The sequence below is a fragment of the Xenopus laevis genome, chromosome 1L (assembly GCF_017654675.1).
Source record: "Xenopus laevis strain J_2021 chromosome 1L, Xenopus_laevis_v10.1, whole genome shotgun sequence".
NCBI classification, from domain to species: domain Eukaryota; kingdom Metazoa; phylum Chordata; class Amphibia; order Anura; family Pipidae; genus Xenopus; species Xenopus laevis.
In genome coordinates, this window is record NC_054371.1 from 177,289,099 (window position 1) to 177,316,495 (window position 27,397).

Sequence of the window (27,397 nt, forward strand, 5' to 3'; positions counted from 1 at the left end):
AATGCCATATTTTATATACTGAAGTTACTGAACCAGGATAAAGGTTCAGCATCTCTATAGTAGTAATGATCCAGACCCATTTTGGATTTTGTTAGACGAGCCAGAGGCACTGCACATGGTCAGTGTGCTTTGAGCAGCTGTTGAGAAGCTAGTGGAGGTCCAAACCAGTGCAGCTGGAGAACAGTGGGTGGTGGGTAGAAGTGACCTCCAGGGCAATCCAATGAGTACTTTCATCCTTAGGCTCTACCACACATTTTTACACAGCTTTTTAAGACAGAAATATTTGCCTGTCTGAACTTGTTCCAAGGACTTTAATAAGTTATACCAGGTCTAGTGTGGTATTAACATAACTGTTTTCAGGGGTTATTCTGGCATGTAATAAAAGAAACACCTTTATAAGTGCCACAGTTAGGTTTTTATTCACATGTAAGGTCTACAAAAGAGCCATGCTATCAAACATTCATACACATATCCCATGGTGACTCTTTAAAAATGATCACAGTTCCACTATGATCAGCCCCATAATGACAGATTTAAATTCAGTTTATTTCAAGATGCTCAAGAGCTGTAAAGTAGCCTGGCACAGGAGGCATTTAATTAGATGCTACTTTTGGAGATTCACATACTCAGTTAAGTGAAGTGTCCCTGGATACCTCATGCTAGGGTCATGGGAAAATTAAGAGCCAGCAAATAATTCATAAAGCGCAAGTAAAACAGTTTATCCTCACCAAAGTTAATTGAAAACCTGTTTTATCATACAGAAGCAAGTCGGGATCGTCTGGAAGAAGAGAAGTAACTATGCAAATCTGTGGTATATGTTGGAGCTTTTTAAATGGAAACTAATGGCAGCGACACCTTTGGGGGATTCAAGTGCATGAAGCTGTATGTACTCACAGCCTCAGCGCCTAAAATATCCCTTGTATTTATAGCACAGCGTGTGAGAGTTTAGCCATGCTGAGCCGCAGACAATTTGCTCTGCGCTGCTAAGTAATAATTTTGCTGAACTGACTGAATAGCAAATAAACCTGCCTCTTTATTGCTAACAAACTTGTACAGAAAAAAAATCCATTTATGTGCTCACATTACAAAGTGTCTTTAATTTGAATTACGGAATAAAGGATGTAAAATATTAAAACAGACAACAACAATGGGCCTGCTGTTTCCACTACTGCCAAGAATGATTACAATGCCCCTTGAGTGTGCCGACTGGCTTAACTCCTTCAAGACGGGACTGCGGAAAGGGTTAAGCAGCCGTGCTTTTATTTAGAAAGAACTGAAAATTTCCATAGTCGGTGCAGTATATCTATGTGAGCTATAGAGCATATTAGCAAAAGAAGAACAGAATTATATTGCATTCATGATGCAATTAAACACTTCACTAGGAATCAATGTAAAACTGATGAGGCCTGAAAGTAGTGCATATGGCTCCGAACATTATAAAACATTACCTTCACTCAAATCCTTTTCAGTAGCAATTTAAATCTTCATACAGTTACTGCTGCCCGTGGTAAACCGTCTCTGATTCATAACAATACATGGTAACAAATTACTCCCCCTTTTTTTTTGTTAATTTAAATGTATTCAACTACTAAATTACCCATGAAACCAGAATGGCCGACAAGAGTAATCGGAATTATTATTAGCTCTGCAAGTATTCTACATTAGCCAATTTAAAAAAGCTCAGCTCACAGGCAGAGACCAGTTGGAAGGAGGCAGGGTGTTAAATGACTGCAATAGTTCTTCATTGTTCTCTCTCTGGAGTTAAAGGTCGAGAGACAGAAATTACGTATGACTGCAAACATAGAGAAGGCATTTGTCTGTCTCTGCGCATCAGTCCTGTGTAAGCAGAAAAACATTTGCTATTCAATCTGAGTTGTCATGTCCAAATATTATTTACAGTCTTTTGCACAAAGGAATGTTTCCAGAATCTGTAGTCTTTAAAAGGATCAGTTCTCCTACTAAGTAGGCTTTAGTAGCCAATCGAAGTCTCTGAAATGAGTGCCCATTTTAAACGTGGCCATACACGTTACAATTACGATCTTTCCTGTAATTGTTCATTTTCAGTACAGACATTGAGAGCTGAATCGTCAGATATACTGGAGAAACAATAGAATTCTACCTGTTTCTGATGGTGATTCAGTAGTAAACAGTAGCCAATTTGATCGCCTTTGATCAAAATTGTCCAACCTAACTGATCGACGAGCCGTCTGATATCTGAAGTCTTTGGCCAACAACATTATACTCAAGAAATACCAGAAAAGTTATATTGTGTCGTACCATTCATGTACCATATTTGTAGTGCATAGAGCATAATTTTGGTAGCTCTTCTACCTGGAGTTCTGATTTCAGCTGGACACTATTTGCCAGGACTTTGTATGTTCTCCCATGTCTGCATGAGACTTCTTCCATACTCCAAACATACAGGCAGGTTAATTGGCTCCTGATAAAACCTGACCATACTGGGGGTCATTTATGAGATTTACACAGTACATATTTATTCTCAAATGGTTGTATCGCCTGTGTTTTTTCCTAAATGCCTAAATATTGCACTTCTGTGCCAGTCTTTCCTTTTTTTTGCGGATTGTTGCAAAATGTGTATTGCTCACAAATATCCGCAGTTAGCAAATGAAATGGGTGTTTACATTAGCAAGACCACTGTGCAAGGTCATTGTGCCTAAACACAAAAGCATTGACAGTAAATTTGCATATATAAATTCTCAATTTGCAAAAACAGTTTTTTGTGAATATATTTTCTGCCACCAAATATGCGGCGAAAATCAATGTGGAGTGTGTGCATAAAAAATCACAGCTTGTAAATATGCCAAATTTAAAGGAGAATTCACCTGTCTAGCCAAAAAACCCTTACCCCCACCCCACGTAGACCCCCCTCCCTCCTCCCCCCAGGCTAGCTGCCCCCCCGGGCAAATGCCCCATACTTTATACTTACCCCTCAGCGCAGATTCAGGCATCGGACTTCACCGCAGCCATCTTCCGGGTCTTCGTGTCTTCTTCTGGCGCTTCGGCGATTTCTATCCATTTCCGAACATGCGCATTGGTGCAAACCGGTAAATTGCTCCAACTGCCCATGCGTTGCTTCGATGGTCTCCCACTCATTATACCGAAGACCCGGAAGATGGCTGCGGTGAAATCCGATGCCTAAATCTGTGCCAAGGGGTAAGTATAAAGTTAGGGTCATTTCCCGGGGGGGGGGCAGCTAGCCTGGGGGGAGGGGGTCTACGTGGGGCAAGTATAAACATGTGCAGGGAAAATGCGTTTACTGTGCGAATCATTCTGCACTGTGCCAGGTTTATAAATGCCTCACTGTGTGTGAATGCGATAGGAACCTTAAGGTGGCTATACACGTAGAAATCAACAAACGAGCGGATCTCTCCCCAATATACCCACCTGGAGGTGGGCGAGATCGGGCTGATCTGATCGTGGGCCCTAGAGCCCAATGTTCGGATCATAATGCAGGCAATACGGGCCTCGAATCGGGACCGCATCAACGAACAGATGCGGTCCGCGATCCAATGGGATTTTTGACCTTTGGGCAGATATTGATCAGGGAATAAGTCTCCGACTCGGTCTGTAGATTTTATTGGCCCGTGTATGGCCACATTTAGATTGTAAGTGCTACTGAGGAAGGGGCATGACATATATGCCCATATGTAATAAAATCCACTGTTTGCCCAGGAGCAGTAACCCATAGCAACCAATAAGATGATTTATTTTAAACAGGTGACCAGAAAATGCTACCTGCTGATTGGATGCTAAAGGTTACTGCTCCTGGGCAAACATAGTGCCTTTAATTACATAAGCCCAATAATCTTTGTAAAGTGCTGGGTAAATATGTTGGCACAATATAAACAACAGATAATTGTTTTAATCACACAGTTTTTATTTCTGAAACTAAACAAGGCAAACAAAGTAACTGAGGCTAATCAGTTTTGCCCTTACAAGGTTTACTGCAATCTGTGCACTTGTAATCTAATTATCTGCCTAACAAGGCCCTAACATGGAGCAGCTCCAATGTAACTAGTTGCCCTGTTTAAGTCTAGAAATGACAAAAAACATAGATTTTTATGATTAAAACAATTGGCAAAAAGGTATGTGGTTAATTCTAGCGTTAAACAGGCAAACAGAAAAGCTGATCCTACTCCATTTGGTTCTTGCAAGTTAGATATTGGCTCCCCTTTATTATTTGGTAGGTTAATAAACCTGGACCATCCATAATAAAATGTATTTTAAGGATTTCAAATTAAAGGCAACATCTGGTCAGTTTTTTTAGGCTTGAAAGTAGCCTTAAACAGCAGACAGAGCAAGGTTTTGTCAGACCCATGTAAGATTTTAAATTTAAAAACACCCCTGTAAGTCTGAACAGTTAACTTAATCAATTGACTATTGTGCTACTAAATCATTAATACAGAGGTCCAGATTACCCTGATCCCACCTGGTTGAAGGTAATTTATTGCCACTTAGGGGCAAATCCGCTAAAACTCAATTAATTGATTAATTAATTAATCTCATTGTTTTATGAAAAAAAAATGGACCAAACTCCCTTTTTAACTCTGCTGCCTTGTACCAGACTGGGTCAGAGACGGTTGTGAACAATCCCTGAAAAAGTAATGCGTCATTATCTGTGATATATCATTAAAGTGTAATAAACAGATAAAACAAAAGCTCCTCTTCCTGCTCTAAACCAAAAGTTCTAAACATGGTGCATCTCTCTCAATATTATTCCTGTAAAACACTAAGCTACCAGAAATGGAAAATACTATGTTGCAGGCAATATTTCTAAATTGAATCAGTATTATGTGTGGTACTGTATCAAATGTGTCAAGAAAATAACCTTTACTTCTACCCCAAGGTCTAACGCTCTGCTCACCTCGAGATGGAAGGCAATGCAGTTCTCTGCCTTGGGTTTTCCTCATAATATTGCAATTTTAAAAGTATTCCAGTATCTTATTTAGCAATATCCCCTCCAAAAGCTTTCATACCACAGATATCAAACTAACAATCCTATAGTTATCAGGCTAAGAGCCAGATAATGGCACCTAATTTGTAAATAGCAAATCTCTTCACCAAGAGGTTTGGCAAAATTGAAATGTCCTGGTGACCACAGAATTAAATTCTTTTAAAATTTCAGAGTGACTACATACTGTACATGTCCTGGACCTTTGTTTATTTTCATATGATCTAGTGACTTTGCTGTCAAATGAACTAGTCTCCTATAGCTAAATGTATGAATAAAGTCTTTCAAAAAGGAAGACTTAATTTACAATTTATATAATCAGAAATCTGTATTCTGCATGTTTCCATAAACTTACTACAATATAAATGGTCCTACACCCATCTGTTTCATTGTCTTAAATATTAGGGAACGTCTGAAGTTTCCTATCCTCAGCAGTCATAGCAAGTAAAACGAAGGGGGTATTTCACTGCATACAGTCAGGTCTCTTATAAACGGTACACACTTTTTAATTACACACTTTTTAATTAAAGTATATTGGAGATAGATTTATTTTTCATTAAAGAAAGGGATTTTATTTTTTTTGCCTTTACATCCCCATTAATGTTTACATGATTGTCTAGTAGACTTAAGGTATGAAAACCGAAATTACTGAAGGATCCGTTAACTGGAAAACCCCAGGTCCAAAGCATTCTGGATAACATGTCCCATACATGTATACCGAAGTGCAAGGAACGCACTTCCTGGCACACAACTGCAATTTTTTCGACACACACATGAGGCCAAATGTCTGCATAAGTGAAATAGTCCATGATTACAACTTCACCTATACTGAAAATCTTTTATCATTTGTAATGATAGATGAGGCTCATTCTTCTCACTTATACCAGCAAGTTGGTAGCATCTTCCAATGACAACTTTCCTAGCCATCTTATGACCAGCTGAAAACTCTACCCAAACTTTACACTGTCCTCACCACTTTTTATTTTATTGCTCTTTTCCATCCTTAAAAGGTTATAGCCTGATAAATTCTCAATGGGTTTTATCCGACCAGTCTTATATTATTATAATTATTATTAACACATATTGGTAAAGCTCCAGCATATTCTGGCACACTATACAACATACAGATATACAGTATCAAATATAAAGAATACATACAAATACTGATGGATACAGATGCATAATGCCAATGATCTGCACATGCAACAAACCCTAGCTCTCCCATTTAGGCTTACAAGCGCATTGCAATTGCAAATATACAGAGGGGCTCATTTACCAACATTAACAAATTAGCCCAAGTGCAATAATCTATTCCAGTCAATCAGTAATTTACTTTAAACAGTCTACTGCATGTTTAATAATAAGCAAGTTGATTATTGTTTGCTATGGTTTACAGGATTTACTGATATTTTACAATAACCAGTATTCTGACCATGGCCATGGGCAGTCCAATGCCTGTTTTTATTGGTTCGTGGGACAAGTGTATGGATGCAGGGTTGAGGCTTTAGCCTCTATCACCGTCAGGTTCAACAATGACTTTCACACACACAATGACTCTAGACATCAGTAGACTGACAGATGGCTATGTCAAGGGATTTAAGACCGTCTGGCCCTAGAAAGGTCCGCATGCAAATGAATATGCCTGGGCAACCAAGACATTTTAAATAAGCTGCTAAATGAATGCTTCTTGAGAGGGCCCCTGCAGTGCTGGTTTTTATAGCCATCATCTCATGATGAGTATGTTGTCCACTGATGCTTCCCACAGCTATAAAAAGGTAATTAAAGTAAGGTAATCTAACTACTTAAATGTGACAGGGGGAGTATTATCCCTTCTTCTCCATGTGTAATGCAATAGGTTGGCCCTCCAGGCACATATAGGTATTTTGTATATACACATTCTGACAGTAAAAGCACAAAATTGGCATGCTGGTAGTTGCATTTTGGTTCCCTACCAATAGATCTCTCTCGGTGCTTAAGGACATGGAGAAGGAAATTACTCTAAATCAGGAGTCAACACAAAAGGTCTATTTCTAGAGGTCCCATAACATCTCTAGCTAGAGAAAAACAAAGAGTGTCCCCTTAACTGACTGTAGCACTACATCATCTTTTCTCTTTCTATTTGCAGTTTTATTAGCAAAGCAGCAGAATGTTTATACTAGTGGGTATTACATTTGCCAGAACAATTACAGTATGACAAATGGCACATCAGTGTAATCCATCAATTTAGCCAAGACAGGAATCCTTTACTCGGGATGGCCATTAATTCCAGGCTCCAATCTCTGGGGCCCCATGTGTTAGTATCCATGACAACATGGAAGACGCCTTGTGAGAATGCCATCTCTCTGTGAAAGATGGGCACATTTATTAGCGTGTTTGCATGTCACCTCTGACATTTGCATACTGCTCATGTTTCAGTGCAAGATCTGCCATCAGAGTTGTATATAGGGAACGCTGATCATAATGCTGCTGAACCAGAACCTTATTGTAACAGCAACTACACACGTATCAGAACATATGGACAAACACCGACAATTACTGGCTGGGTTATATCACAGAATTAAAGGCCAGCCAAAAAGGGAATTCAGTAAACTGAGCAGCTTTCCAGGAGAGGCGTGAGAGAAAAATCAAATAATAATATAGAATCTATGTACACAAAATGCCAGCGATTATTTGTCACATTATAAAAAGTATTTAGAGCATTTGAAATTATTAAAAACGCTTTTCACTCCAGAGAAACAATAGGCAGTACTGTAAAGCTCGCCATAGACGTTCAGATATATCCAAAGACATTGTTTGTTCGTTGCAATCTCCCGACCTACCACTAACCATTTTGATTAAATAAAGTAGTAAAAAGAACAAATCAGACAATGTTCTGGCCAATAATTCAAATAAAGCAGTTATGTCTGACAAATAATAGTGACAGTCACCCATCGATATAGTCAGATAGGCAATACATGCAATTCATGATACATGAGATATTATCGTTTGCCTAAATGACCAATTGCCATGGCATGAAAAATGTGGGGACAATCCACACACAGTCTGAAAATCGTACGAAATGAAGATTCGTACAACTTTATCTTTGCGTCTAAGGCCAGCTTTATTCTTTTAAAATTATAGATATTTGTATATGAAATTACTATACTCTGTACATGTTTATTAAAATAGAGAGTTACTTTGCACAAAGAAGTTTTATTTTTCTGCAATTCAAAAGGGCTAATTTACTTTTTGCCCGGGACACAAGTGCTAGAGGACTAAGGTGTGCACCCCTTAGTGTTCACTTAAAGGAACAGTTCAGTGTGAAAATAAAAACTGTGTAAATAGATAGGCTGTTCAAAATAAAAAATGTTTCTAATATAGTTAGTTAGCCAAATATGTAATGTATAAAGGCTGGAGTGAACAGATGTCTAATAAAACAGCCAGAACACTACTTCCTGCTTTTCAGCTCTATAACTCTGAGTTAGTCAGCGACTTGAAGGGGGGCCCCATGGTACATTTCTGTTCAGTGAGTTTGTAATTGATCCTCAGCATTCAGCTCAGATTCAAAAGCAACAGATATGACCCATGTGGCCCCCCCTCAAGTCTCTGATTGGTTACTGCCTGGCAACCAGGGTAACCAATCAGTGTAAACCAAGACAGCTGCAAAAGCAGGAAGTAGTGTTCTGGCTATTATGTTACACATCGATTCACTCCAGCCTTTATACATTACATTTTTGGCTAACTAACTATATTAGAAACATTTTTTATTTTGCACTGTCTATCTATTTACCCAGTTTTAGTTTTACACTGAGCAATTCCTTTAAGAAGAACTTATGCTCTGCACCTTCTGATTCTGTGCTTTTCAGAGCAAAGCACAGAATCAAAAGGTGCAGCAGTTGTTACTGACTGCATTTGGGCAAGCAGTAAGAACAGACTCATTAGGCAGCACTTGTTTCAAGGGGCATGCCAATAATCTGTACACACAAACATGAGCACAGAGACTTACAGACATTCTTCAAATGCCCCACACAGTGTGCAAATTGCAAAAAAAAATGGTTGAGGCATTATAAATGAATACCTCTTTTTTAGCTTTTCCCATACAACAGCCTTTTAATAATAAAGCATCTTTTATACGGGTTGTATACCCAAAAACAAAAATGTCTGTCTAACAAAAAAATAATATAATTAATACAAATTTAAAATGTACACAAAAAGTACAAGCATCTCTACTGCTGGTTTTTAATATTAAAAGGGTACAGCAGCAGCCAGCCCAGCTGATTAACAGACTTGTGGGGCAATGTGGAAAATTAAGTCTTGGCAGGAGGAGTTCTGGCTGTGAACTAGTCCCTGCGTTCTTCTGTGGATTACCTGGCTTGACGTACACTGGACTCTCTCCCTCTGCTTGCCAGCTGCACTTGCAGAATTAACTGATTAGCAAGAAGTCATGAAATAACAAATATGTATTGTGTGGCCTTCTATCATGTAGCTATTCTTATCAGGAAGAACAAGCTAGCTGGAACTGGCCTTTCTCGTAGCCTTATGAAGTATACAGTATCAGAATGTTCTGCTTATGAGTCCTTTTGTTTTCAGTTATGTTGCACTAATTATAGACTTCCAAGAACCTACAATGGTATGAAACAGAGTTCTACCATGTTTACGAAATAATTAATTGTTGCCCCTGGGTAATTTGTTACTGTATCTTTTTGTACAATGATGTCATTGTTTAAGTATACATACTATGATTCTCATCACACTGTGTTAATAAACTAAACGCTCTGTTTTTTTACAGTATTTAAAGTGAAAACTTTTGCGGATTTAATACTCTGACCACTGGCTTTGTACACTGAACTTTCTGCCAGACCTGTTACTGGTCTTTACACTGGACTCAGTCTACTGTGTGCCCTGATCAAGGCTGCCATAATGGTGGTACAGCTGGTACTGCGCTCAGGGGATCTGTAGCAGAGGGACACACTGAGATGGAAAGACATGATTTACAGTTTGCAATAGGGACATGGCTTACATAACTGTGCTGTAGCCAGGCGATACTACGGGGCCTATCAGTGGCGGAACTACCGGGGGAGCAGGGGGTGCGAGCGGGCTAGGGCCTGCACCCCCTCAGGGCCCCCCCCCGGCAGCCCGTGCACCACTGAAAATGTGGGCCGTACGGAGGGGGCGGGGCCCTGCTGCGCGTCATGCACCAGGGCCCGCCCCCTCTAGTTACGCTACTGGGGCCTATTAATCATGCTGTATAAAAACATCACCGGTGATGCCCATAGCAACCAATCAGATCTTTGCTTTTGTTTTCTAACTTGTAGGTGACTTTTTAAATCTATTTGCTGATTGGTTACTGGTGATGTTCTTCCTCAACGTTTTACACAGCATGATAAATAAGCTCCCAAATACCTTGTGGCATATTAGGGGCGCTGGTGCATTTTACTTGTTGACAGGGCCCATCTCCCAATAGCCCTAGTAACTAGCTAAAAATTGGGGCTCCCCTGGGGGAAAAAACCTACTAACTTAGTAGTACTCTGCCCTCATGATTACAGATGGCATCCCTGGCTCTCACTTCTGGCTTGCATACTGTACTCCACCTCTTGCCTACTACAAGTATGGAACCTATTGTCCAGAATGCTGGGGACCTGGGGTTTTCCGGATAACGGATCTTTCTGTAATTTGGGTCTTCATACCTTAAGTATACTAGAAAATCATGTAAACATTAAATAACCCCAACAGACTGGTTTTGCCTCAAATAAGGATTAATTTTATCTTAGTTTGGTTCAAATACAAGGTACTGCTTTATTATTACAGAGAAAAAGGAAGTAGTTTTTAAAAATTTGATTTATTTTGCGAAACTGGAGTCTATGGGAGACAGCTATTCTGTAATTCCTGATGCTTGATACAGGTTCAGCTGTTTCTATACTACCAAAGGATATTTTCTTGAAATACTTTGCAAAAGATCTGCTTGTTGCACCTGTCCTGAAACTAGTCAGTTACTTAAAGGATCCAATCCCTGTGCTTGTTTGCTCGCCAGTGACTGTACAATTTGAATCAAATACTGCAAAATGTGACTTTTACATTGTGAATAAGGGCACTGCTATACTTGGAAGCAGTGTCGGACTGGCCCACTGGGATACCAGGAAAACTTACGGTGGGCCAAGGTGTCAGTGGGCCCTCATGCTGCTAAACTTTTGGCCAATTTCATGGCCATTCCCTTTTTCTATTAGAACAAAGAGGCTAAATAGATGGAATAATTGATTATAGTATGTAAAGAAAACAGACTAGGAGAATAGAGGTTGATTGAGGAGATGAAGAATAATAGTCCTGAGAGTGGCACCTGGTCTAAGGTTTTTGGGTGGGCCCTAGTCTAAGGTTTTTGGTGGGCTCCTGGTGTCCCAGTCCGACACTGCTTGGAAGGAATCTCTTTTCTGCATTAAACCTACAATTAATTGATGGTCTCATTACTACAGCACTAGTGCCTGCCACACAGCCAGTGTCTACAATTTCACCACAAAGCAACACTTCACTGGGTTGTGCAAAGAACTTTGTACACAGAGTAAAGTTGAGACCAGATGTAAAACCAGTGCCATTTCCTGATTCAGCATGGGAAAACTTGCTATTGATATTGTTTGTCCTTTTACAGATGCTCCTTTAGACTGCAGATTTGCTATATCCTTGATAGACTATTACAGTAAATGGCCTGAAATTGCATTTGTTTCTCATATAACATCAGCTACAGTAATAACATTTCTGTCTAGTCTTCAGCAGAGAAGGTAATCCAAAGGAGTTAATATCAGACAACAGACCACAGTTTGTCTCATCCGAGTTTGAATCCTTTCTGAGAGAGAGGAATATTGTGCATAGGAAATCTTCAGTGTATTACCCACAAGCAAATGGAGAAATCGAGCAATTCAACAGAAGTCTGAAATCAGCACTACAGACAATATATCTAACTGGGAAATCTTGGAAAGTATACATAACTACAGAGCAAGGTGCCATGCAACAACCCAATCATCTCCTGCTGAATTATTACATGGCAGACAGATGCACACTAAGTTACATGTTGCAGACATCAAACTTCCACAAAATACTGTGCCTACAAAATCATCTACTGCTGACATTGTGAAACATCAACAAGCCAAATGCAAGGCTTATACTGACAGAAAACGTGGTGCAAGAGAAGTACACTTTCAGCCTGGATCTTTAGTCAGAATTAAGAAACCAGGAATACTGAAACAATGACAATCTAAATTTACTACACCACTTGAAGTGAGACGCCAGCGAGGCGCATACACATATGAACTGTCTGATGGACACATATGGGATGCAAGTCGTCTTGCTCCTTTTAGATATGACTTTGGAGAAGCACCATTTGATGAAGGACATTTTCCTACTCCTGATGTCAACTGCAATAGGCCTGAAGAAAGTGAACCTATAAGGCGTACTGAGAGAATCAGAAAACTACCTGCATGGACCCAGGACTTTGTGATGTGAATAATGTATATTATTTCTTTAAGATGCATTGTTGTTGTTTATTACATTTGCCCAAATGCTTTCCTACTTAAGGGGGAATATGTGGTGTTTATACAAATGGCCTGTATATGTCACTGTGCCCAGACTTATACTGTGCATACTTCCTGACAGCTTAAAAGTGAAAGTAAAAGTTATTATTGTGTAATGGCTGCATGAGAGAGCCTGCTAATAAAGCACTGTTATACTCTACTCATCCTCGGCTACCCAAAACATAAGAATTACTCAGAACAATTTCTTCAGATGAAGTGTTCTTATAGATCGCCTATCTCCTGCACTTTGGAGTACCTATCACCTGCGCTATGGAGCACCTATCACCTGCGCTATGGAGCACCTATCACCTACGCTATGGAGCACCTATCACCTGCGCTATGGAGCACCTATCTCCTGCGCTATGGAGAACCTATCACCTACGCTATGGAGCGCCTATCACCTGCTATATGAAACGCCTATCACCTGTGCTATGGAGTGCCTATCACCTGCACTATTTTATTTCTCATTTTGCAGTATTTATTAAAAAAAAACAATGGGCGGAAATGCTCTGCATGGCTCAGTTACAGCTGTACCTGATACAAATAATTCATTTCCTAACCCTAAACTTACAAAGAAGAACCCTGACTGTCAGATGTGATTTAAATCTTATAGCAATGGTAATTTGCTTTATGCCAGAAATTACCACCCGACCGATGTTTTACAAGGTACTGCAAAAGGTCAGGGTGTGAGATTACTCAGAACAATTTCTTCAGATGAAGTGTTCTTATCTGGCGCTGAACTCCTGATTGAGAAGATCTGTGTTAAGCACTATAACAGGAAAGAAATTATACAGATATTAGTCTCTCCACTGAAGAGAAAGCCTACTAAATGGCAACGCAGTTACCACTTTTATAAAAGGAAATTAACTTTAATAAAAAAGAGAGAGATTACATGAAAGTATTCCCTAATCAGCCAGGTGACCAGGAATATGGGAACATTTAAATTAACTCACTTGTATTCATTAAAATCCCACTGGTTTGACATTCTTTAACACTGAAATCAAAGTGTATATGTTAAAATAAAAATTCCCTTCTGAGTCCCCTCTCAGAGTTGTGTTGGATGTTGTCAATACAAGGATGCCAGCTCGAGCCTACGGAATGCAGGTGGCTTAAAGCCTACTTTATTATAATTTACAGTAATCAAAGTGCCAATAATACTCACCTGCGCTATGGAGCTCCTATCACCTGCGACATATCGCCTGCTCTATGGAGCTCCTATTACCTGCAACATATCTCCTGCTCTATGGAGCTCCTATCACCTGCACAATGGAGTGCCTATCTCCTGCGCTATGGATCGCCTATCTCCTACACTATGGAGCACATATCCACTGCGCTATGGAGCGCCTATCACCTGCGCTAAGGAGAGCCTTTCACCTGTGCTATTGAACACCAATCTCCTGTGGCATATCCCCTGCACTACGGAGCGCCTATCACCTTCGCTATGGAGCGCCTATCACCTTCGCTATAGAGCACCTATCTCCTGTGGCATATCTCCTGCACTATGGAGCACCTATCACATGCGCTATGGAGTGCCTATCACCTGAACTATGAAGCACCTATCACCTGCGCTTAGGAGTGCCTATCAGTTACGCTATAGAGCACCTATCACCTGCACTATGGATTGCCCATTTCCTGCCCATGGAGCAGCTATAACTTACTAAAAAGTGTCTATCTCCTACGATATGGGGTGCTTATCGCCTGGCAGTGTAAGGCATACATATGGAGTATAGGGCAGGCAGTGTATGACAAACACAGGGAGCATAGGGCAGGCAGAGTATGGCACACACAGGGAGCATAGAACAGGCAGATTATGGCACACACACGGAGCATAGAGCAGGCAGAGTATGGCGCACACACAGGGAGCATAGGGCAGGCAGAGTATGGCACACACAGGGAGCATAGGGCAGGCAGAGTATGACAAACACAGGGAGCATAGGGCAGACAGAGTATGGCACACACAGGGAGCATAGAACAGGCAGAGTATGGCACACAGGGAGCATAGGGCAGGCAGAGTAGGGTACACACAGGGAACATAGGGCAGGCAAAGTATGGCACACACAGGGAGCATAGGGCAGGCAGAACAGAGCTGGAGGAAAACATATCAGGACCACCTGACCAGAAATACTACAGCTCTAACAGGAAGACATGTGGGAGTAAAAGATAGAACTTTGTCCATTAATTGGCTCATGTGACCTAACATGTATGGTTTGTTTGTGCGCACAGCGAATCATAATAATGGTGCTTTAACCAGCAAAAGCCATGTCTCCCCTAATGGATGCTTAAAGGGTATCAAGCAGGCTTTGCAACATGAAAGAAGGTGTAAAAGGATGCTGTACCAGAGTTACTATTACTTCATGTAGTGCAAGAATGGGAACTAAAACTTGTTCTTTGCCTGTGACTACATAAGCGACTAGTCTGAATAACCAAAAAGTCTGTGTAGCACAACCCAAAAATGTGAACAATGAAAACTCTAGGTTATAAAAAACAATTCTAATTCTGCTGTAACCAATATTTATGTGGAATCAGAACACAATTAAAGCATGTGCAGTAAACTGAGAATGGCTAGGCTGAACTGTTAATTTATATATCACAATATATAGTGGCATGGAAAAAAACCAACATGGTGGAATGTCCCAGTGTAGCTATCCTACCTTGCAGTGAAGGCCCTACATTGAAGTAAATGTCCCGTGTGTGGGAGACTGGATTGATGCCCTGTGTTGTAGCGTGCTACGCTGTAGAGTGGATTTTTATGTTGCAATCTACTACATTCAGTCTATGTCCTATGTCGCAGTGTATTTCTTATATTGATGAGCTACAATGCAGTGTGGATGTCCCGCTGCAAATAGAAATTTGAAGTTTAGATCTGGGAACAAAATCATATGCATTTGGCAGCAAACTGTATCCTACATAATTCATTAGAGTTTTTTGGATGAACATGCATTCTCTCATCATTTCCCACACTAACTGTATGCTCAACCTTCCAGGTATTCCCACCATAACTTTGCAATCAATTGACAATACCTGTCAGACTAGTCTATTTTTGCATTGCTCATCTTATGATCTGAGATGATGCCCCCAGTTCCCTTGATTAGAGGGGCTGCCCTTAGATTTTTTTGTCTGCACGCTTGTCCCTAGTACACTTTTAAGGGAAACTGTCACTAATATAAGTATACACCCAAACTGTAGAGGGCCCTAAATAATTCTTTTCTATACACAGACTCGGATCTTTTTTTCACAATATTTTAGAGATAAGGAAAGTGGTCGAGGAAAATGTCTACAGAACTGCAAATCCCACACCTGGAATAAACTCCAAACTGTTTACCTACTTAATTGTTAGGGCAGTGATCCCTAACCAGTAGCTTGCGAGCAACATGTTGCTTACCAACTACTAGGATGTTGCTCCCAGTGGCCTAAAAGCAGGTGATTATTTTTGAATTCCAGGCTTGGAGGCAAGTTTTGGTTGTATAAAAACCAGGTGCACTGCCAAACAGAGCCTCCTGAAGGCTTTTAGGATTTTATAGTGCAAATAGACCCCAAGTTCCAGGCCCCCTGGCCCACCCATAACAGAGTCTGCTTCCCCTATACAGTAGTATGCCAGTGGCCATAGCAAGTCATTTTCAGGTTATGTGTCACCTGTAGTAGTGCAGATTTAACCATTGTCAACAAACCTTACTATGGCCATTAACCTTATCAAAATAATGAAGAAATTGCCCACACCTGGCAATGAAACAACTTGTCAGTCAACTGTCCAATTACTTTTGGTCCCTTGAAGAGGAAAGGGACTACATTTAAAACTTACTGTAACCCCTAAACCATATTTTGGCAAAAACTATACTAAAAAATTAGGCCATGTCCAATTAAGTATGGAATTGTCTAAACCATACAGATTGTATAAAATATACTATGCCCTTCATGGGCATATCCCTTCATGGCCCATCACAGATATTTGTAAAATGGCATTATACATACGTGGTGCATGTTGCAAACATAGAATACTTTGGTAACAGACAGTATAACTATACATAACGCTCAAAGACATTCTTATCTAACCCTGGGAAAAGTTTGCTCCAAACCAATTAGCAGGTATCTATTAAAAAACAAATGTGATTGGCTGCTGTTGGCATGGGAAATCTATACCAGTTTGTGTGTGTGTGCAAAACAGTATTTTACCCTTTCTTTGCTGTAAGCAACAACAGCTCGAAGGCCATTGGTTGGAAAGTCCTATTTAATATACAGGACTGGGAAGCTTGCTCCAGGTCCCACCACCACAGACTGTCCTAAAAGTTGATATATAGAACTGACTGCCAGTTCATTAATTTTGAATCAAGGCAATAATAAATGGTACAGTGTGTAAGGCAGTTAATGGAAGTGCAGCCCAAGTAGTTCTCTGCCCTAATATCTATGTAAGTGCTGTTTGATGGCAGATGGTAGAGAATTAAAATAAAGGCTGTGGTGACTATCACTCATATTGCAAGTATAAACAGTGGGCAAATCAAAGGCACTGAAGGGGATGAAATCACCAAAGTGCAACAATACAAGTGCATTTCTATCTGACAAATCAATCTGGCTCCACTCCAAGCATGGATGCAGACAGACTGAGATACCTCACCTGGTTTATTAAGCCATTACTAGAATCATTTTATCCCCATTTATTATGTTCAATATTCAGTCTGAAGCCTTTTCTAATCTATTAATTGGATGAAAAATGTGACGGATAGAATGGAATGGGCCAGCATTTTAAGCAATCCTACAAAACACTGCCCATTAATTTAGCAAATTCTATTTGTCAATCCAGTCTGGAGTACCCAGCCTCCCTAATGCCGTGCCCCAGACCCCATTTAATTAGTGGCCTTCCTTTGTTTCCCAGACAGGCTTCGGATTTTAACTGGTACATGGTACGGCTTGACTTCCTTTAAACTCTACCATCACTTTCCCTCTCCCCATCATGTATATAAATGTGATTATGCAGAGAAAATGTGCACACAGCAGGCTATTGCTTCACTGCCTGTACAAGGTCAATAAATGGATGATAAACACAACTTATAAAAAATAGCATATCATTTTACATTTAAACCTTACAAAGCTTGAGCTTTCACAAAATCTCTGTCAGCAATACACAGGAGTTTCTCACACTGATAAAATCTTTTTTTTTATATTTGATATTTGTAGGGGATGTTTGGTAAAAATTACAGTGAGTGTGAATACGACAACACCCATAAATTGATTTAAACCAGGGCTGTCCAATTTGAGGCCCATTACTGTGTCCCCCCCCCACTCCACACAAGGGCTAACTAGACTTATTTGTATTAAATCATGATTACAATACAATCTATACCCACTCACATACATTATGCAAATTATCTTAAGGTGGCCATACACGGGCAGATTAAAGCTGCCGATATCGGTCCTTTAGACCATTTCAGCAGCTTATCTGCCCGTGTGCGGGGGCTCCCGATGGGTCCTCCCGATCGATATCAGGCAAAAAATCGTCCAGAAATCAATCGGACAAGTTTGATTTTTTTTTCTGCGACCCAGGACCGCATCGGCTAGTTGATGCTGTCCTGCGACACGTCCGCGCCCATTCACAGCATTGTCCAGTGCCCCCTATGCCTTTATATGACAGAACAAAGTCTACATCTTGACCTTTAAAGGGTTTGTTCAGCTTCCAACAACTTTTTCAGCAAAGTTGTTTTCAGATAACTCACCAGATATATACATTTTTCAATTACTTGCTTTTTTCTATTTAAAGGTGAACTCAAAACCAAAATTTGATAATAAAGAACCCCCTAATATACCCACCACAGTTACCTGTTTCTTAAAAAAGTATGAATAAATGCAATTTTCTATGCTGAAATCCAGCTGTTTAAAAATTCTTCTCTTTCTCCATCATTTAAAATCCTGGCAGGGAAGGAGGGACTAAACACTGATGTTACACATTGTAACAACTTCTCCACAGCTTACAGACAGCATGCAGGAACTACATAACCCACAATGCATTGCACTATGATGTTTTATTCCATAATGAAATCACGTGTGCAATTAATTGTGGGGTTTGGAGGATGCAGGCTAAGGACAGCTGGCTGTTGATACAAAGTAACAGTAGTCAGCCAGCTCAGTAAAGTAGTCAGACAGATCAGCAGGAGAGCAGGGGGCTAGGCTTAGGGAACTGTTCCAAACCATTAAAAATCCTGAAAAGTCTGCATAATTTTTAATTGATGTATATTGCAAAATTGCTTGAAATTAAGTTTACTTTTCAAAAAGCATAAAATATGTTTTTGCGGCGTTCCCCTTTAAGACTGTTCTTAATTGATACATTTAGTAACAGTTCAGAATCTGGATTACTGAGCTGCCAGACTGAAACACCAGAAAGGAACATTAAAGGGGTGTAGGGGCGTAACAAGATCTTGCTGGGCCCCCTGCCAGAAAAACTTAAAGAGGGTCTGGCAGGCGAAACCTATTGTGTTTGGGATTCAAACACAATAGAGGAAGCAGACCTGCCCCCCCATCTTGGTGTTACTGTTCCTTTAACAACACTTCTCTGTTATCAGCATACATAGGCTTGTTGAGAGGCAGTAAAGGAACATAGAACGAATAAAGGTTGTCAAGTTGCTTGTATTAACTTCTGCCTTTACCATGGTTTGGTAACGTGTTGCCCTTCAAATGATGATGGCTGGTTGCAGAGAATGCTGAGTAATATAGTTTGATAACATCTTGAAAAGTACTATAGTTATAAGATTTTAAAACTGTATCTTTAAAATTTGCCTGGGAAACTTTTGCCTTTTGTTCTTGAGAAATAAAAATCCCCTAAAACTTTATTCAGCCACCACCTGAGGGGCTTTGTACCACATTATAACTAAAAGGGAGGAGAGGGGGCAGAGGCATGTAATAGGAATTTATCTCTGTGAGTTATTTATGGCTCATTTAAATTGGCAATTTCTCATTGGACAAGCCTTTATCCCCCCCCCCACTTGTTTCTTTTATAAAGAAACCAGTCGGAGGGGCTAGTCAGGAAGACGCCAACGAAAAATCTTCTTTCAACAACATTAATTATCTCTAGCTTTCCATAACACAAAATCTTGACCCTTGTGCTTGCCAATATTTAAGGAGCTTTCAAATGATGCTCTTTTATCTCTGTATCACATAGCAGATCCGCGTTTGATCTGCATTTTTAAGATCCTCTGGTTTAGAGACAGATTAATTCTTCCCATGAACTCCTTACAAAGTGCTGTGATTTCAGCCGACTTCCACGCAACAGCAAAGTCTTCAGAAGAAACTGCAGCAGCTCAGCAAATCTCTGCCCTTTCTCTAATAATACAAAGACGGGAAGTGGAAACGATTTCTTCATTTTTATATTAAAACTTGCAGATTAAAGGCTTTTATGGTCATTGAAGGTCTTTCTTAGTCCTTTATGAGCATTGGCAAATCCTCTTGTAAGCAGCTAACTTGCAACATGACATTTTTTTGTCTGCTGGTTGGCAGCGACACTGTTTAAAATTGTTTTAAATGTACATTTACTAGGATGGGATAATCACATCTGTAAACATTATATCTTGTGTATATACAGTAAATATTCAATTCATAACAGTGCTCTAATCACATAATATAAAATATAAGGACTCATTTCTTCAGTTAACAAAATCAACCAGTTTTCAAATTATATTTATTATATAAATATACTATTTATAATGTCTATTATAAATTCATTTACAGTTCTGCATAACTTGCTGACATTATATACATTATGACTATGACTATAAGAAAATGAATTCCAATTGTGCAATTTTAGAATCTATATTCTAGAATGTATATTAATAAATTAGCCCTATAGGAAAGCAGGAATGCAGGAAGACTTCATTATGACAGTGAAAATTACAGTTCAGCTAAATGTAAAGAACCAGTAGCAGCCAATACCTTATATATTCTTAAACTACAGTTTCTATAAATAAGCTCCAGGTTATGACTTTGCTGTAGCTAGAGGGCCATCTTTCCACTGCATTATATGCGTGGACACAGAAAACAAAATTTTTCAACCTTTGGCCCTCCACTTGCTGAACAACTTAAAAACCCTGCATCCCACCAACAGCCTTCATAGCAAAAATCTGTAGTTCATCAGCATCTGCTGGATCCGTCTAACAGGATGTCCAGGTAGGGGATTTTTTTTATCCAAAAACGTGATATCTAGAGTTCTGCATTACGAAAAATGATCTTCCATAGAATCCATTTTAAGCATACAAATGTTTTTTTAATATGATTTCCCTTTTTCTGTAATAATAAAACAGTACTTTGCAGGTGATCATATGTAAGATGCATTAGTCGGTATTGTTGGCAAAACAATCCTATTTGGGTTATTTAACTAAGATAAATAAACCTAAGTTAAAACTAATTTTAACTTATTTAGTTAACTTTTAGGGGCCCATTTACTTAGGGTCGAAGTGAATTTTCAAATTCAAAAACTTCGAATTTCGAAGTAATTTTTGGGTACTTCGACCATCGAATAGGCTAAAATTCGATTCGAATTTAAAAGACTTCACAAATTCGACCATTCGAAAATTGAAGTACTGTCTCTTTGCCACCTTAAACCTGCCGTATTGCTGTTTAGCCTATGGACCTCCTAGAACCTCTCTTAGTCTTTGGCTAAGTTTTTAGAAGTCAAAGTTTTTTTTTTGTACGATCCTTAAAAATCGAACAATTTTTACTTTGCTCGGAAACGGGTGTATCGAAGTATCAAATTTGATGGTCGAATTTCAAATTTTTTTAACTACGGAATTCGACCCTTAGTAAATGTGCCCCTTAGTATGTGATATAATAGCTAATTCTAAGCAACTTTTCAATTAGTCTTCATTATTTATTTTTTTATAGATTTTTTAACTAAGAAACCACAAATAATCAAAAATGAAAACCAATTGGTCTCAGAATGCGGTATCACTCTCTACATCATACTAAAAATTAACTGAAAGGTGAACAACCCCTTTAATGTTTAAATAATTTTTAACAGAATACAGTAATCCAAATAACAGAAAACCTCCAGATTCTAAGCATTGCAGATAATAGGTTTGGGACAGAGGAGGGTGGATGCCAGCTATACACTATCGGGGGAATGTAATAAAAATCGCTAACGGAAAAACTATTCGCAATGTGAAAAGTTATGCCTTTGCGCGAACAAATTTTGCTTTGTGCGAATTTAATATAGCTTTTGCGAGCCCGGAAACTGTTTAGCGACCACTTCCGACAGTGAAAGACCGTTTGCGAATTTTATAGTTTTCGCCAATGCGCAGTCAATGTAATAAAACTTCTTACTGAAAAAGTCGTTATGTTTGCTCCAAAAGATTACGACACCTTCAAGCACTTCTTATAAGTGCGCAATTAAAATTCGCAATGCGCAATTAAAATTCGCCATGCGCAATTAAAATTCGCAATGCAATAACAGTTTAAGGAACAATATTACATTGCGAGATGTGGATTTTTACAGGGGAATGTAATAAAAGTCGCAAAGAGCAAAACAATTCGCACCAATAAGACTAAAAATCCACATCTCGCAATGTAATATTGTTCCTTAAACTGTTATTGCATTGCGAATTTTAATTGCGCATTGCGACTTTTAATTGCGCATTGCGAATTTTAATTGCGCACTCATAAGAAGTGCTTGAAGGTGTAGTAATCTTTTGGAGCAAACATAACGACTTTTTCAGTAAGAAGTTTTATTACATTGACTGCGCATTGGCGCAAACTATAAAATTCGCAAACGGTCTTTCACTGTCGGAAGTGGACGCTAAACAGTTTCCAGGCTCACAAAAGCTATATTAAATTCGCACAAAGCAAAATTTGTTCGCGCAAAGGCATAACTTTTCGCATTGCGAATAGTTTTTCCGTTAGCGATTTTTATTACATTCCCCCGTTAGTCTTATTGGTGCGAATTGTTTTGCTCTTTGCGACTTTTATTACATTCCCCTGTATGTACCTTAAGCCATCTACATGGAACCCTAAAGGGATATGAATGCTCGGTTTGCGTTGTTGTTGTGTCCTGTCCCACCAGTGATTGACAGAAAACCTTTACAAAAAAGAGAGACGCATGCCCTTCAGTAAATCAGCATACACAACAAGCTGAGGATGCTTTGGTATTAATACTGAAATCATCGATTTCTGCACTGTATGAAGCAGGCTCATTAATTCAGTTACTCCTATAAACCATACCCTGTGATTTCATTGCAGCACGTACCTAAAAAATGAATATTAAAATATAGCACTAAACCATCTTTCATTTGGTACATAAATCCAAAACCAGTGCACTGACCAGATCCACATTCTGTGTAATTTATGGGTCAGCAAGTATGATGCTTTCAGCAGACTTACAAGATGATCATATTTGCTTATTAGCGTAGCCGACACATTAATACCCTGCTTCAATCTTGCGCTAGACATAGAAAGCTAATGGATACCGCTATGCACACAAATGGTTATTTCAGCCTGGTAGTTATTGGCAATCAATTCAGAAGATGGCCTAAATAAATAATGACAAAAGAATAGATATGTTTCATACACAGTGCAGTTTGAAAATAAAAACGTTTACGGGGGCAGCAAGGCTTCAAAAGAATATATTAAAAGAGGTAACAGTAATTATTACATTTTCTTTAATACGCTAATATTGGACATAGTATATAGACTTTCAGGCACTGACCACCCAAACATTTTTTTTGCAAAAAAGTTGCATACTTTTTGTGTAAATTAAATATTTTTAATTATTTCAAAGTTTTTGTCTACCCTTAGTCCAGGTCCCCATAATGCCCGCAGAGCGGCCGCACACAAGTATTCGTTTGCGCATGGTCACAAAGACACACACTGCTTGTCTGACTACATAAATCAATGTAGCAGAAATAATCACATTTTTTTTATTAAGTTTTAAAAAAAAAAAAAACCTTAAACTTGAATGCAGGTTAAGGGACCTGTTAATAAGATAAGATAAATTTAAATAAACCCAATCGGATTGTTTTGCCTTCAATAAAGATTAATTATGTCTTAGGTACTGTTTTATTGCTACAGAAAAATAGGAAATCATTTTTAAAATATGAAATTATATGATTTATGGGAGATAGTGTTCCTGTAATTCTGGACATCACAATTTTCTGATAACGCATCCCAGACCTGTATAATAAATAGTGAAACATTAGCCCAATCCCATATGACTACGAACAACAATGGAAGCACTCCCAAGAACACACATGTGGGATGTGGACCCTCAATAGCCTAAACTATTTTTTAACTTATATTTACAACCACCAGATAAGGCAATATCCAACCCATACTTTGGGTGCTATAAAGGTTTCCTCCATGGAAATTGATAGGACAGAAAACCACAACAACACATTTTGGCTAATTTATGTCCACAAGTACAATTTCAGGAGTAATCACATGTATTTTTTCCCACAATACAGTTTTTCCCCCAGATTTTCAGTAGTTACAAGGGAGCACTAATAATTTCAGCAGGATAGTGTACCTAATTCTATAGATGGAAGCGTGTTGCACCTATAGACACCAGCACTGAGGGAATGGAGCTAGAGTCCTGCGCGCGTCCATTTTTTGGGACCCGAACCCGACCCTTACCCGCAACCTGCAATCCGCAAACCCGGACCCGCATTCTTACCTGCTTGGACCCGCTACCCGACCCTACCCGCAAGTACCTTATCGGCAACCCGGACCCGCTGACCATCAAGAATCAGGAAGTTTTGCCATTGGAAACCGGAAGTGACATCATTGGAAGTAGACGTGATCAGGAAAAAAAGGAGTTTAACAGGAAGTGCTGTCATTGGAAACCGGAAGTGACGTAATCGGAAGTAGACGTGATCAGAAAAAAGGAGTGAATATCGATATTGAGAAGACCCGCGGCCCGACCCGCAGCTCGTAAACCCGCAGAACCATCGACCCGCGGGTATACCCACACATCAAACTTCTAAACGAAACCCGCAGAGTACCGCAGGTTTTTGCGGGTAACCTGCGGGTACCCGACCGCTGCAGGACTCTAAATGGAGCTATTCTGGAGATAAGGGTATCTCCAATGTTCATCTGTGTCAATAGGTGCAACTGTGCTTGATTCAGAACGGACAGCAGGAAGGATTAAGTGGTGCCAAGCACAACTATATAGAAGTGAAAAGAGTGCCCTTTGGCACAAGCACCTTTAATGAATGGGGTTTTTACATGCAATAGACTGTGGGGAAATGTCTGCAACTGCAGTATTGGACGTTAATAAGCCTTATTATTGGTAGAGGAGTAACATCATAAATACTTAACTGAATCTCAGCACTGAACTTTTTGCTATAGAAATACATTCACTGCATTAAAAGAAACAGATCCAACTTTTATAAGGACACTTGTGGGAAGACTCACTAACATTAGATACATTTTTCTTGCATGAATTTGAGTAGATGTATGTAATGAATGTAATTTCCAGCCAAATCGGGTCCAACATTTTTCAACAAGCATCAGTTTTTGTTTTTAAACTGCAAGCTGAAGAGTTTTCAAATATCATTCAGGTTTATTTTGCCTTAATGTGGTGGCCATGTTCAGCAGCTGCTCATGGGCAGAATAAAAATATGGATATGATGATAAAATTCCTCCAAAGAGATATAGCATACCTCCCAACTGTCCTGTTTTTCATGGGATAGTCCAGATTTTGACAGCTCAGCCCGCAGTCCCGGATTGTTACCAAAATGTCCCAAATTTCTCTTTGTTTCTTTTTCTGGCATCAGTGCAGGAGATCAAAGTTTCTAAAACTTAATTAAACAAGAGGCTTTTTGGTAGAGAGGCCAGAATGCTCAGCACCTGCACTTAAATACATTTGTAGCAATTTAAGGTAAGTAAAGATACAGTTGTAACTATTTGAGATAAGCAGGTCTCTTAGGAGAACTGAGACATACAGTTTAATGGCAATTCATATATACGTAAAAATGACCAGCAACAGCAGGAATTTCATCAACCAAAATTGTTATTGTATGTACAATTCCTGGTGTTGCTGGTCATTTTTATTTTTCTTGTATTTTTTCTTTGCACCTGGGTTGACATTCGAGACGGACTGCTATCCTTTGCAATGAGACATATATATATATATATACACAACTCATCACCCTAAACCCCCAGAAATGTGTTCAAACTGACCTGCCAAATTTTGTAAAATGGACATGTAGAGGGTATGGCCACAAAAAAGGGTCAAAATTCAATTTTTTTTTTCCCTTTTTCTGATTTTCAAAGGTTTGGAGGTAAGATTTAGGGAACATGCTAATGTAACACCTAATACAAAGCTACAGCAATTAATCCAATGTTTTATAGGGGAACATATATGCAAACATATTTGCAAATAATAAGCAATATTATTGGACACCAATATGCTGTAGCAAAGTGGGGGCTAAATATACATGATGGTACCACATAGTAGGATAATCGACTACTTGTGGTTGGGTTAGAAAATCGATACATCAAAGCAGCCAACTAAAACTGGCAAGATAAATAATAACATGTTGGTGTTTCCTATACTTACTAAGTCCTATATACCGTGTGATAATAGAGGGCCTGCATTCAGCCATAACTCCATGATCTGTATGGCTAGGCTCAAGTGTATGAAATCTATTTCACGCACCAAGCATTTGGCTTTTCTGGTTGTCATTACAGAATTCCCTTGCGTGCCAAGGTTCTTTAATGTTGAGGGAACCTGCCAAGTTGCCAAGGCCAACAATAACAGACTGCGGGAGAGAAAAAAATGCCTTGCTTTTCAACAGAGGTTAATAAGTAGTGACAGTATTAAGTCTATTCTGATTAACTATGCTGAAAGATATTATTGCCATTTGTAACATGCAATCATTATTAGGTTAAGCACCGCACGGAAAATGAAAAGTGAATTTTACAGAGATTGCCTTGGTTTGGAGAGAAAATCATCATTCCTTTGCACATCAGCAACTTCTGCTTTATTAGCCAGTGCAATGATACGCAGAAATATGGACACAAATTTTTTTATTAAGTCGACCTAAAAAGTCAACGCGGGAAAAAGTCATGACAATATTGTGCGCCAAATTGAATCATGCAACTTTTTCAATTTGAAGCTGGAATCGTAACTCTTTTTTGATTTTACTACAAAAAAAACTAGATTTTTTTCGGATTATCAAATGAAAACCAGCCTGAAAACCTAGAACAGGAGAGCCCATATTGTACTAATGTGAGGTCTACTTTTAGGGGCAGATGTATCAAGGGTCGAATATCGAGGATTAATTAGCCCTCGATATTCAACTGCCGAATTAAAATCCTTCGACTTCGAATATCGAAGTCGAAGGATTTTGTGCAATTCGTTTGATCGAACGATCGAAGGAATAATCGTTCGATCAAACGATTAAATCCTTCGAATCGAACGATTTGAAGGATTTTAATCCATCAATCTAAGGATTATCCTTCGATCAGAAAATTGTTAGTAAGCCTATGGGGACCTTCCCCATAGGCTAACATTGGCCTCGGTAGGTTTAAGGTGGCGAACTAGGGGGTCGAAGAAATTTTTAAAAAGGCAGTACTTCAATTATCGAATGGTCGAATATTCGAACTATTTTTAGTTCGAATCGTTTGATTCGAAGTCGAAGGTCGTAGTCGAAGGTCAAAGTAGCCAATTCGATGGTCGAAGTAGCCAAAAAAAACATTCGAAAATCGAACTATTTTTACTCTATTCCTTCACTCGAACTTAGTGAATGGGCCCCTTAGTGATGTTGTCCCATTATGATCTACATTCATAAAAGCATTGTTAGCATTCTGTTCCATGGAAAATATTACTTAAATATTGATTTATGAGAAAATGTATATTGCTATATTTAATAAAATATAATATTTCTTATGTAACCTTAACATAATAAATATCTATATG

General features: G+C 39.1%; 1 protein-coding gene across 1 annotated transcript in view; it reads right to left on the bottom strand.

Moving 5' to 3' along the window:
* cux2.L (cut like homeobox 2 L homeolog) overlaps positions 1-27,397 on the bottom strand; it is a 212,218-nt gene that overhangs the window by 137,795 nt on the left and 47,026 nt on the right. The window lies entirely within an intron of this gene.